General features: G+C 38.0%; 2 long non-coding RNA genes across 5 annotated transcripts; one reads left to right on the top strand and one right to left on the bottom strand.

The window, feature by feature from the left end:
• Positions 1 to 1,066: 1,066 nt before the first annotated feature.
• LOC112145687 lies at positions 1,067 to 2,569 on the bottom strand. The gene is made up of 2 exons (XR_002919117.2): positions 2,401 to 2,569; positions 1,067 to 1,349 (listed from the first exon to the last, which is right to left on the bottom strand). It is a non-coding gene; the product is annotated as an uncharacterized LOC112145687 (long non-coding RNA).
• Positions 2,570 to 2,614: 45 nt separating this feature from the next.
• LOC112145688 lies at positions 2,615 to 9,433 on the top strand. 4 transcript variants are annotated; one of them, XR_002919120.2, is made up of 6 exons: positions 2,615 to 2,787; positions 3,515 to 3,734; positions 5,312 to 5,861; positions 5,978 to 6,094; positions 7,727 to 8,637; positions 8,758 to 9,433. It is a non-coding gene; the product is annotated as an uncharacterized LOC112145688 (long non-coding RNA). The 4 variants fall into 4 exon arrangements; XR_002919119.2 differs by having other exon boundaries at positions 6,030 to 6,094; XR_002919122.2 differs by having other exon boundaries at positions 5,703 to 5,861; positions 6,030 to 6,094.
• The last annotated feature ends 4,140 nt before the right edge of the window (positions 9,434 to 13,573 follow it).

Below are 13,573 nucleotides of genomic sequence, written 5' to 3' on the forward strand. Positions count from 1 at the left end.
TGGTGAGGGACAGTGCTCCTCGTTAGTTCATGGTCTGAGAAATACAATATAGATTTTGCTTTTGGTTTGATTAATTATGGTTTTGTCTCCAGAATGTTATGAAAGTAACCTGTAAAGGAAGGAGTCTTTGCCCAACGTATGATTTTTTTCTCCTGAGCATAATGGGAGTAAGAAATGTCCATCCTGAAATTATTTTTTGTTTGGAAAATAATTAAAGGAATTGTGGTTGAAATTTATTGTTGTTTTTCTTGAAAACCCACTTGTTTTAATTATCTATCATTTTCAATTTCAATGAATCACAGTGTCCAAATATTGTAGTACTAATTTAGGACATTTTACATTTTTTAAATATTCTTCTTTAGGTCAAGTCAATTAAAAATCTTTTGACTAAAATTTGCATATTAGTTTGATTAAAACAAAATACTTAAAACAATTCAAGTATTCAAAATATTTGATAAAAATACTTAAGTTAATATAACAACCAAAAGAAGTTAACACAACTTAAAAATCAAAATCAGATCAATACACCACTACTTTGTTTAAACAAGACATTTTAATTCTACACAACTCGTGTTTTTAAGATGAAACATTACCTCTGGTTTTACAGTGCTGTGGTGGTATTAGAACATTTTCTATGGGGTGGCAGGAGGGGGTGTAGTCTTTTGGCCGATTGGAAGGCCATCCAAATGAAAGGGTCAAATACATGTTTTTCAAACAGTTTTATTATTGTTATTAACGAGACAACAGCAGTTCTTTTACCTGAGCTGCTATTTCTAAAACTTGAAGGTTTATTGATGATTTCTGAACCCTGTGACACCTGGTTTTATAATGAAAAAAAATGTTTGTGTATTCAGTAATATGTAAATAGTGAATAGATAATTTTAGGTTTGTTGCTAATCAGCAAACAAGCAGCATCTACAGTATGAACAAAAGAAAACGCCTGTTCCCATCTGTAGTATAAAGACATTTTTATTTATACAGTATATTCACTCTGATGACTGACAGAACTTACACATGCCAGAGCACGGTATGTTGGAAAACATGCAGGAATGTGGCACTCGAGGACCAGGGTTGCCTATCCCTTTAATACACCATTTGAGTCCGGCTCTTTTATTGTGAAAATCTTCAGCATTGATGCTCATTTAGTCTGAGTCTTTCAGCATCAGCGTGGACTTCCTGTTCAGGAATGACTGGGGCTGGACCTCAGCGGTTCATTAAGGGTTGGGAGAAGAGGAGCTGGTGGTTTTCCTCTTGCAGCTTCACCACCAGTGGGTGGACGTTTCTGATGCTTCTTGTCAGTCTTCATCTGCTCCAATCATCTGTCCACTCACCGTTGCTGATTTCATCACCTAGTTTTTTTTATATAAAAAATGAAATGCATTTAGAAAAAAGCAGTATTTTGATCTATTCAATGTGTGGTGAGTTTTTAGGTATTTTAGCTGTTTGTGGTTGACACAACTATCAACGTGGGAGTGCCTCCTGGGTCATAACACTCACATTTTGTCCCAAAAAGCATTAACTAATTTGAACATTCTGCAAGCCATTTTCAATGGAGTTAAAAAAGTGGTAGTTGGTTGAATAATTTAAAAAGTTGAAGAGTTATGAAGTTGAAAGTTACGAGCAGCTATCTGCTAAAAGAGCTGAATAGTTTAAGAATGAGCTGAATAGGTCAGTAGGTTGTAGATACTGTATGGTGAGAGGAAGGGCTTTGACTTTCGATATATTTGTTTATATAGCCTTGAGTGAAGGCCTCTAGGTGACATTTAAAGAATGAATTTGTTTTTCTAGCATGGCATTAAAGTTACAGGTACAATCAGGATGATATATTACAACTATAACATATGCAAAAGGATTGGTCAATGTGCATGGTTAAGCTCAAACTGGGGGTCTGTGTAACCATAGGGAGGGGGAGGACCTGAACATGGACGAGAGTGCGATTTCTCCCACTCTCCCACGGATTAGGAGGCCTCTACCAAGCCGTGGCAACCCCCACTGAGCTGCCAGCTATACCGCAGTATCTGGTTCTTCTCCCACTGCACATCAACCAATCCCAACAGACAGCGTGTCGCTGATCGCCTTTTATAGTAGGCTGTTATCACATATGTCTAAACTAATGGTTTTAACTCAATTTTTTTCTTACAAATTTGAATTATATACGGTTTGTTACTTGCAAATAAACTATTTAGAAAAATAAATATAACTTTAAAGGGTGTTTATTTAACAAAAATACATTTTGAGCCGCAGTGCATGCTGGGAAACATGGCGTAACGTCATGCATCCCCGGAGAGTTCTTTTGTTTTTAAAGGCAAAGCTGACTGCTGAACGCTGTTTAAAACAATTTGACATAAATATTAAAGAGTAACCGAAATGTGTACAATATTTGTTCAATAAATGTCATACCTGCTGATATTCGTTTCCTCCTCTTAGGTCGTTGACAAATCAGAGTAGTGTCATTTGTCCTGCTTCCTGCAGAAAGCTTCAGCTGCTTCTCCAAATTCCTATGGATGATATTAAACAAGTCTTGGATTATTCCTCTCTGACGACACGGTTAAAGTTAGACAACGGTTACAAGTACTTCAGTGAATGCTGCTCGTTTAATTATGAAGGTATTTGTGATGTTATTCTTTGAATCTATGCTGATGCTAATGCTAACGCTAGCATTAGCTTTGAGACCTGGAGCTACAGAAGATATTTTCTGACAAGTTAAAAGTTGCCTAAATTTCAGTGCTTACAAAATATTTGGAAACAGAGCTAAAGTCGGTCAATTTTAGCGTGACTATCATTAAGGTAAAACTTGTTAATGTTTCAATGTTTTCTACTGCAGTCAGTGAGCTGCTGTTAGCTCAGCCGTGGTTCTAACATGGCTACCATTTGCTTTTGCTCATAACTGCGTCCGATCTGCGGGAAAATAAAGGTAAAACATGGGGAAAATAAAGGTAAAACATGATCAAATGAATTGGAAGCTGTTGCCAAAAATATGAAAGGGTTTTCTGTCACGTAATGTCATAAAATACGCTCACCCAGATATTCTTTTTTTACTTGGCCGCTCTTATTTTGAAAGCTCGAAACCACGTGGCTTAATAGCTGCTCTTAACACTGAGCCAAACCATTCCTGTTTTTACAATTATCCCCCAAAATATCCCGTAGAACAGCAAGTGAATTTAGCCTTTGAAGGGATGTTCATGTTCATGTATAACTAGCATGGCAGCTGAAATGTAATTTTAATGGTGAAATATAAGTGCATTTTTTGTGCTACATTATTAATAACAAGTTGAGAGATGTTTCTCACAAACTTCTACATAGAATCACTAATCAGTACATGTTAAGATATAATAAAACAACTGATCTCAACTTCAAACTCTGTAAAGAACACCCAGAAACAATTAATCCCCTATTTTGGAACTGTAAAATCCCCAAAAGATTTTGGAAAGACTGCACACCATTTATAAATAGCAATATTGACTCTAAATTTCAGATGAAATTTGAACACATTATATTTTTTTGTGTCCACTAGATGTCCCCCTAGAGCAAATGAAGCTTCATGAAGGATTGCTCTGGAGTGAACCAATTGGAAGAAAGGCTTCAGTGCTTCAAGGAAGCTTCATCTGCATCTGCCCATCACTACTGGAGCTGGAGAGCTGGACTGAAAGGAAGAGGGCACCATGGAGTTTGAGCAGCTACAGGACAAGATAAGTGAAGCGTTGGTGCAGCTACAGCCTGAGCAGCTCCAAAAGGTATGGACTTGAGGCTTATTTTTGAGACCTGACTTTAAAGACTCAAGACTTGAACTTAGGAACTTAGCACTCATTTTAAACATATAACTTTTAAACTTGACTTAAATGTATAAAAATGGCGTCCCAGACATCTTTTCACTGTACTATTACTGTAGTTTAAGTAGGGCTTACTTTATGTGAATTACTGCCTGGAAAAAACTGACAAAACAAGATAGTGGAAAAAAAGAGCCTTCATCTTACTGTTAAGTGTGACTCACTTGTAGTAAATCCCAAATGAGAATCATGTAGTCTGTCTGACCCAGTGGGCATAAAAAACCCATTAATGATGAAGATAGTGTTTAAAAAAGCAGCTGTTTTATTTTCTTGTGCCACAATGATAGTAGGTGGTAGACACTCAAAGGGGCAGATTGATCACTTTGAAAAACATTGGTAACTGTGTTCTAGTAGTGTGCAAACATGGTAGTAAAAAAAAACACAGTAGTAGTAGTAATTAACAGCAACCAAAAAAGTAAAAAAAAACAGCAGCCATTTAATTTCTTTATTTATTTTTCTAGCTCTTATCCAAATTGCTCTTCAACTATTGCTTTCATTTTTATTGTGTTTCTTATGTTATTTTTGTCATGTTGCCAAATCAGCTGCATCCACATGTTACAAAGAAATGTCTTCATATCTGTTCATGCAGATGTTTCTGCATTTACAAAAAAGCACACCACACAACAAAACTCTTACTAGATTTATCTTTATTTTACAAAAAAAAAAAGATGCTGACTGTAACACATTTTCATTCATATCTAAGGATAAAACATCAGTAATCTCACATTTGCACTGATGTTGAACCAAACATGACCACACTGAGCTGAATATGTGGCTAAAAAAGCTCATGAGGGTCTGACTCAAAAACCAAAACATGCTGATATGTTAAGATGAATGCTAAATTTAGTTTTTTAGTGTAACATGCTGTGAATGATTTAAGTGTGCATATTTGTCACAGAACAATTCAGTCAGTGAACAGTGCAAAATCCTACAAAGACACAATTCTGTTTTTAAACTCAATTTTAAAGCTCTACAATTCTGAATGGTCTGAATGGTCTTATGTGAAAAACATACCGACCCATTAACCTGGGAGACAAATCATTTTTACAAAAAATTTGGAATGTGGTCATACTGGATGATTTTAAGCATAAGCAGAAAAACACACAAAATGTTATGTGGCCATTACATATGAACAAAGGCTTTTTCTTGAATGGAACCAGTTGAAGGGTACTTAATACTGACCACATTTTGTCTTTGTGATTGTAAAATAGGTCACAGTTAAAAGTAAAACAATCACACAAGAATTTATGTTATTATTTTTTTAAAAACGTAAAAAAATAAAACTTAAAAAAAATGCAAAATATATGCACAAAATATGATAAAATGATAAAAGTTGCCACTTAAGATAAAATGCAAATGTATTGCTGAGCTGATAACTTGGATATTATTGATTGATATTTATTTTTACCAAATGGTTTTCAAATTGATTGATTCTTTTATTTTACAATTTTAGACAAACAAGTTTACCATCTTTGCAATTGCAGGCTTTGACCAGCAGATGGAGCTAATGTTACACTATTAAGACATCCAGACGTGAGCATGCCCGAGCTGCTTTACTAGGTTTTGGGAAGAATCTTTCACTATTGTTTATGTTTGTTTCTTTACATATGTGACCTATTAGCATTGCTTCATGACTGAGACAGAAGAGCATGTTTGCATGTTGTCATGTTATCTATGTACAATCTCAAAACATGTCTCTGTTCACGTACAGCAAAGCTTCACGTCAGAGAGAGATAAAACAAAATCAAGTGAAATCCTCTGACTGAAAGGATAGATTTTCTTTTTCTTTAGATGTAACTTTTTTCCAAGATAGAGTACTCCCAACACTTAGCAGTGGCGGGTGAAGATGTAATCTCTTTCCTGATGAACGAGCAGGTTCCTCTCAGGCAGCAGCTCTCGGTGCACCAGAAACTGTGAAATCGGGAGAATTTGTGTCTGTGATTTCCATCTTCCTACGAGTGTGTGTCTCCTTGTGCAAATGGTGGAAAAGATGCAAATGCTGGATCTAGATTACCAGTGGGAAAACATTAACAGGTAACACCAACAATTAGGAATAAAAATCAATTGAGGATACACATTTTAGAGTGTGACGTCAGTTTAAAAATGTGCTTTATGTCTTCTTTCAACGGATTCTTTACTCTCTATTCCAGTCTATCCATCCATCCATCCATTCATTTTCCTTACCCACTATATCCCTTTCAGGGTCATGGGGTTGCTGGAGCCTGTCCCAACTACTGTTAGATGGTTACACCCAGGACAGGTCACAGGTCTGTCGCACACAATCACTCCACCACACTCACTAATTCACAACTAGAAACACTTTAGTGTAATGAATGAAGCCTGTATTTGGACTGTGGGAGGATGCCAGAGTGTCTGGAGAAAGCTCATGCATTAAAGCGGAGAACAGGCAAACTCCACACAGAATGGACCGAGATGGGACTTGAACCAGAACCGTCTTGCTGTTAGGCAGAGGTGTCAAACTCGATCACACACTCGAGCCAAAATCCAAAACACACCTCAGGACATGGGCTGAATAGATAAACATTTATTGAACACACCAAAACAAAACCTTTTAAAACTTTAAATATGTAACTTTTCAACATAAATATGAATAAAAAGATGCAGGAATATTGTTCCAGAATAAATTAACTCAAATCTTGAAGAACTTTCAATATTTACTGTCCAATAAAAAAAGATTTTGTAAAAATTATACAAGTAAGAAATAAACTGAACGTTAAAAGAAAAACCTTGAAATTTATAGATTTTTTAAAAATCCATCCATCCATCCATCCATCTTCTTGTCTGCTTCTTCCCTTTCGGGGTCGCGGGGGTGCCGGAGCTTATCCCGGCTACTGACTGGCGAAAGCGGGGTTCACCCTGGACAGGTCGCCAGTCTGTCGCAGGGCCTCAATCACACACACATTCACACCTAGGGGCAATTTAGAGTCACCAATTAACCTATGAAGCATGTTTTAGGACGGTGGGAGGAAGCCGGAGTCCCCGGTGAAAACCCACGCATGCACGGGGAGAACATGCAAACTCCACACAGAAAGGTCCCAGCCGGGATTTGAACCGGGGCCTTCTCGCTGTGAGGCAAGAGCGCTAACCACTGCGCCACCGTGCAGCCCTATTTGCTGTTAAAATTATATAATTATGAACATGTTGCGGAACAAAATACAATAACAAAAATCAAATTTGTGCTTTTAGCAAAAAGAAATCAAATCATGACATTTTCTTTGCTATGTGTTTTACTGTCAGGATGACATTGGTTTTCAGTGTTTTTCTAATATAATCAGAAGTTGGCAGCTGATGTCAAGGTGCATTGTGGGAATGTTTCACCCGTTTTTTAGTCAAATTTTCTGTTGATGTCATTCTAAAGATAAATCAGGAGAGCACATGAAGACACTTGTACCTTTTTCTCTAACGGTGATGACGTTTTTTCATATGTAGTCTATTTAATGTTGCACTAAACTCTTTAAATAGTCACTGATAAGTGTGGATGGCTCCTCTCATCTGGGATCACAAGCGAGAGATCACCTGGCAGAGGAGCCAGTTCATCTGTTGTGGACTATGATGACATAAATCAGCGTGATACCCATCATTTCCCCTCTCTTTACGCTGTGAACTGCCATAAAAGTCATAACGGGAGGACGGTTAGAACACAGACTTGGTTTGCATTTTTAAAGCAACAGAATTTACTGCATTTCTGCTCAAAATAGTAACATCTAGTCTGACGTTACATGTCAGGTTATTATTTTTTTGCCATAAAAGGTTATTTTTTTTATATTTAAAACGTCCTGTTGAGACGACCGCCGTCTTCTCATCTGCGCTCTCACTGCTCACGCAAAATTGAGCTCATATATCCTGACTTTATGTGAGCATTATTTCTTTCTCTCTAGATACAACCTTCCGATGAATTGACTGAGAGTGTTGAGGAAGTCGGAAACTCCATTATCGCGGGCCCCTGATGAAAACCCATTAATGGCTCGGCAGGCAGGATTGAGGTCGAAGGAGAGACCTCTCAGTGCAGCCGCACACAAAGCCATAAAGCCTGATGTAGCGGCCTCTCATCGAAAATCTGCAGCTGAGGAAGAATAACTGTGCCGATATCTGCAGACCTGTTGAAATAAAGGGGGCATTAACTGCTGCTTCCTCTGCATTATTGATGCAAAGGGCCATTCCTGAGGCCATAATGCCTTCTACCCCCCCTTTGCAATTTTCTCGTAGACGTCTCGCTGTCTTCAAAACGCTAAGGGGGAAAGAAAGCATGCAAGACTTTTTTTTTCCCTGCAGGTTTATTCAAAGCATCAGTGAGAAGCCGTGAAGCCCCAACAACTCGTGCCACCAGCAGGAAGTGATAGTGTAACGCAAGGTGCCACCCGCTCTAATGAGGCCAAAAGAGGCAGAGGTTTCCTCCTCACATGACACCTTCGGCGCAGAGATTTTCGAATCAACTTTGTTGCAAAAAAGAAAAACCTCATGAGTCACCTCCGCTGCCACCTACAGTATATTTGTTGTTGGAGCTCTCCAACACCGTTCGCTTTATCTTCTGGCGAGCAGCTTGAGACACCTTACAGCTCGGCTGACCTCATCCTGTCATATGATTTAATGAGTGGAGCTGTGTCACAAAACGCAGCGTCCGCGGCCTGACAGGATGGGTCCACACAATGCTCCGAAGATTAATGAGGTCATCTCCCCTTTCAATACGTGTAAAAGACACTCAGAGAGGAAGAAAGAAACTCGATGACTTTTGCAACCACGTAATATAAATGACGCAAATAGGATGGGAATAACAGCTTCTCTATTCATGGTGGGTCATAATTTGATGTGAAGCTTGGCTCTGGTCTTGTTATCTGCTTTGAATTTTATAGCTCAGGCTGGTCAATGATAATGAGCTGGCTTTTCTCTTTTTTTGTCTTTTCGCTCTCAGTCAGCAGGGATTGCTGTGGCCTGGCCTTTGATTCTGCTCCACTGTGTGGAGTTTCATGTGAGGTGGATGCCTTTAGCGTCACGATGATAACGCTCTCTCAAGGAGTTTCCAGATCAATTCATTTCAAAATCCAGATGCCCGTCTTCCATCTCCATACAGCGTTGCAATGCTTTGTATTGATTATTCCGGCCATTCCCGTGCTGTAGCGCGCCAGACAAAGGAGATTGCTTGAGAAATGGAAGGATGATAATGCAATTAGACTGAACAGTAGTGCTCTGACGAAATGGAAGTAGAATGTCAGGGATTAACAGATGGCCTTCAAAACACCCCGCTATAAGGGGATGACCACACAAAGTGAAGAATAGGGAATTTGTCAACATTTGCTGGTTTGGATGGCTCAGGAACATAAAAACAATGTATGCCCATTTCTTTACTTTATGGGGTTTTAGTTTGCCCACAGCGATGGCTTAAGACCAAGAAAGTTTTATAAATACGCTCCCTCATAAAACGGTGTTCCAACTGTCTTCAGCCGCAGGATTCTGCAAACAGCTCGGAAAATTAAAATAATTGACACTTGCAAAGTCAGGCTAAACTAGAGGAGGAATGCTAAGTATTTTCACTCGGTTGTAACTTTTGAAAGTAGTCAGGAACCAGTAAAAGGAGAAGTTCAAGCAAAGGTTTCTGTGGTTTTTGAAATCTTAAATTTAGAAAGTGGACTTTGCAGTTATTAAAATCAAGAGGAATGTTTTTTTTCTCTCACATAAATACATTTTGGATAAAAATGGGTGTCATGTAGTGGTTTATTATCCAGAATCGCCTAAAAAAAAACCCCTCTTAACACCTGAGACATCATCGGTGACACTTAAACACGTAATCTTTAACATACTGTAACTTCAATTATTTTTAATTATTATTCCAGTAGATTTTCACCGCTCCAGTTGTTAAAGGGTTAAGAAATGCTGATCAAAATGATGCTCTTGTGGCATTTGATGGAAGACATATATATATATATATATATATAAAGAGTATTTCATATTAAAACTATTGTGAATCAGGACCAGGCAAAAAAATTGCTGTTTGAAGAATGTATTATATACAATCTATTGGCTCCCTGCTCCATTCCATTCCGATGCTTCCACTCATTTCCACTGAGCGGCTTGGTACCGTCTTGTCCAGTATTTTGAGCCTTTACGTTGTAAAATGGACCCATCAAACCAGGGGTCACAAACATCCGGCCCGTAGGTCGCATCTGGCCTCTCAGATGGTTTAATCCGGCCAATCCGTGAAGAGATAAAAATATATGGGGGGGGGGTGGCAAGTTTCTAGCCCATTCCTGTGGCGAGTAGTGGTTATTTAAAGAAATGGCCTCAATGAACAATTTCACCACTAGGGGAAGCAAAGGAAAAAAATACCGACATAACAAGCGATCAAGAAATAAACAGCATTTCTTTGTAAGCTCGTGCCATGTCTGGTTAAGATGCAGTTAGGTTCTCACCGCTGAGAAACAACTAAAACAAAGCAACAAATAACAAGTTGACCATAAGTTATTTTGATATTATGTTATTGGTCCGGTCCACTTGAGATCAGCCGGGTTGAATGTGGCCCCAAACCAAATTAAGTTTGACACCCCTGCATTAAACAGTACCGACCCGTACCTCTTGGGGGGTCCCAATCGGTTGTAGGTCCATTTAAAAATGGAACGGGATGCTGGTGGTGGAGCCACTGTTGCCTCCCAGTGATTGGCAGAAAGTGATGACAACATTAGAAAGCACCAATATAGCCCTCATTTAAGCTAACTTTTCCAACATTGGTAAGCATTCGAGTTTTTGCGGTTTCCTGTGTACTCTTTTGGTTACGAGTCTAAATTGAAAATGCCTTCAAACAACAGTAAGGCCTGGTCTGGGGTGGAACTGCAAATGTTCTTTGCCAACCTTGATATAGATGTGATTCAGGGTGAGCTAGCCACTTGCCAGAATTAACTGGACTGTACGGTACCACTCATCATCGGACCAAAACAAGGCTTTGGAGACAAATGAATCAAATCCTTTTCCTCATCATTTGCCTGGATAATTCCTATATTGCTTGCCATATTTGTTACACCGGTAATATTAGGTTGATGGTGTGAGCAGCTATAAGCTAACAGGAGAGAGTGTTAACAGATGGATGACAGGAAGTGGGGGCGGTCTTGTTTCATACCAATGGTCCCACCTATAACTCAGAATTTCTAATGAACTTCTGCAGAATCTATGAGATAGAAAACAACACCAGGTTTTTGATTTTGGCTAAAAACAGCACAATCAGATTTTAAAATACCACTAAGAACGCTTAAAAAGAGACCAAATGTCAACCCCAGGTTGTGTTCTTTGCTATTTTGTTCCAGAAAGTTTGGTTTGTTTCTGTATCATAAACTCAGCAAAGTTTAATTTAAGTGATAATAGTCAAGCTCCTCAGATTCACACAAATTGTGTGGGTGGGATAAGAAAAGAGTGAGGGCTTAATGCTGATGGAAGTGTAATCCGCATTGTGTGAAAAAGGGAGGAATCTCATTTTTCACACCCTGTGGTTCTTTTGAATTCTATCTGCTATAGGAAAAGAGATCAAATAGGTTACAACAAAAGATGTGCGCAGACGTGGGCTTTGCCGTGTGCTGTGAATGTGGCTTGTAGTGCAGAAGCCCTTCAGCTCTGTGTGCTGCTCACTCACTCTCATGTGATGGCCTTTATAAATGTTTATGTGCGGCAGCTTAATCAAAAGTGTGGCAGAGTGAGGAAACACATCCTCATCCGTTAATTTAGTATTCACTTCTCCTGTCGCTCTCGTCTGTTTTTTTAAGAATGGAAAAGGTTGAGGTTTACTTTTCCAATCAGTAAAGATTTAGCAACACATATGTTGGATATGTTGTAGAAGAAGAACATAAAAGAAACAAAAAAAATATAACTTTATGCAATTTCCCTTTAGGCCTTTTGTCCTCTTAAATATATATTTTTTGATACCTAAGACAAACTAATTGTAGTTTTAAACCAAGACTGCACCATTTATTCCCTAAATCAAATTGTATCCATAACAGATTAACGTCGAGAAAATACATTTATAATATTCATATATAAATATAGAACGCATTGGTTTGCAAAAATGCATATTTGTATCAGTTTTTTATCATGTAATTTGGTTGTCTTTATAGCTTAAAGACCCACTCCAAAGAAAATCATTATTTGGTGTTTTTAACATGTTTTTGTTGCATTTCACTCATGATGGAGGACATATATAAAGAAAATTAAGCCTTAAATGGCATTTGAGCATTTCTTTATCTAAATTGTTGTGAATCAGAAGCAGATAAAAACAAACAGTTTGTAAAAGATTGTATTTATTACAAAGAAAATGCATTGGGTGGGCCACAAGCTCCCTGCTCCACTCCATTCTCATGCATCAGTAAGGGGATGATATCTGTCTTTTTTGTTTTAATTACACAAAATATTTTTTATCTACAAATTTCTTTCCCCTCCTTAAGTTTTTCGTCTTCACGGGTTTCTTCTGTTTGGCGCTTCCCTCTCCCACTTCTTGTTTTATTGTCCGATGGGAGAGGTGGGTGTGAATCATCAGTTTATCTCAGTGGTGGCCAATTTCCTGTTATTATTTGAGTTCTGCCTTGAAAAAAAATAAGAAAATAATTATGAAGTAGACTGTTTATTATAATGTAAGGATGGGCTGATGTCTCTCTCTACTTGTTACCCTCATGTAGGAGCGAGGACGGGCAGCTATTACTGTGATATCAGTCTTTTTGATAGAATATTGTAGATACAAAATGTACTTTATGTGTTGATGTTTGTGTCTTTGTTGTTTGTTACTGTTTGTTCTTTCTCGGGGACCTGGTCTGCAAATTAGCTGTTAGCTAGATGGAATGTGGACATTGCATTGGTTACGTTTGAAACTGTAACAATGTTTTCTCCTGTCCCTTTTAAATGAATGATAAATCAAATTGTCAGTTGCCAGATCTGTAATAAATGGAGGTGGTCTCCAAGGGTGCTGCTGTTTCACAATGTTCTTTATTTTCTTAAAAACAACACAAAAGCAAACCGATTATACATCGAACTGTAGAGGACTAGATCCATTAATGTCATAATTTTCCACCTTCTGAGCTGCCATCTGACGCACTTGACTCTAGTTAATAATCACTTTATTTAATGAATCAAGTGTTACTTAAGTGTGTTTTTGTTCTTAGTTTTTTCTATAATGAATGCATTTCAATATTTCTGTAACGAGTTTAATGGATCTGGGTGATTTATTTTTACTTGTATTGTCTTCAGTTCATGCTTGAAATAAACCAAACCAACCCAATCAACCAACCAACCAAGACCTTAACAGCTTCCACTGAAAGCAGGCTCAGGAGAATGATTGAGGCATCTGATTGGTCAGTTTATAACTTGAATAACTTGTGCTACAGCAAAAATATCATGAAAAGAATTGGGATTATCAATAAAATGTTAAAAAGATGTATGAGAGATAGAATGGTTATTCGACCAAATACGGTGTAATAGCCGCTTATTTTTCAATAGACGTCTGATTTTGGCTTTTTGGGGTTCAGCGGTTACTTCATATTTGGAACATGAGGGCAGGGTCGGCCCTGGGCAAGGGCGACCTGGGCAGCTGCCTAAGGTGCCATCTGATGGAGGGGATGCCAAATCACAATGATTATATATTCATTTTTAATATCTTTTTTTTGGTTAAACAGTTTGACACACATCTCATTTCATGTAAAATTAAAAAGTAATAATTAACAAGCATAAATAAATAACTCAAAAGTTTGATGTAATCAATA

Source organism: Oryzias melastigma, linkage group LG5 (assembly GCF_002922805.2).
Source record: "Oryzias melastigma strain HK-1 linkage group LG5, ASM292280v2, whole genome shotgun sequence".
Taxonomy (NCBI): Eukaryota; Metazoa; Chordata; class Actinopteri; order Beloniformes; family Adrianichthyidae; genus Oryzias; species Oryzias melastigma.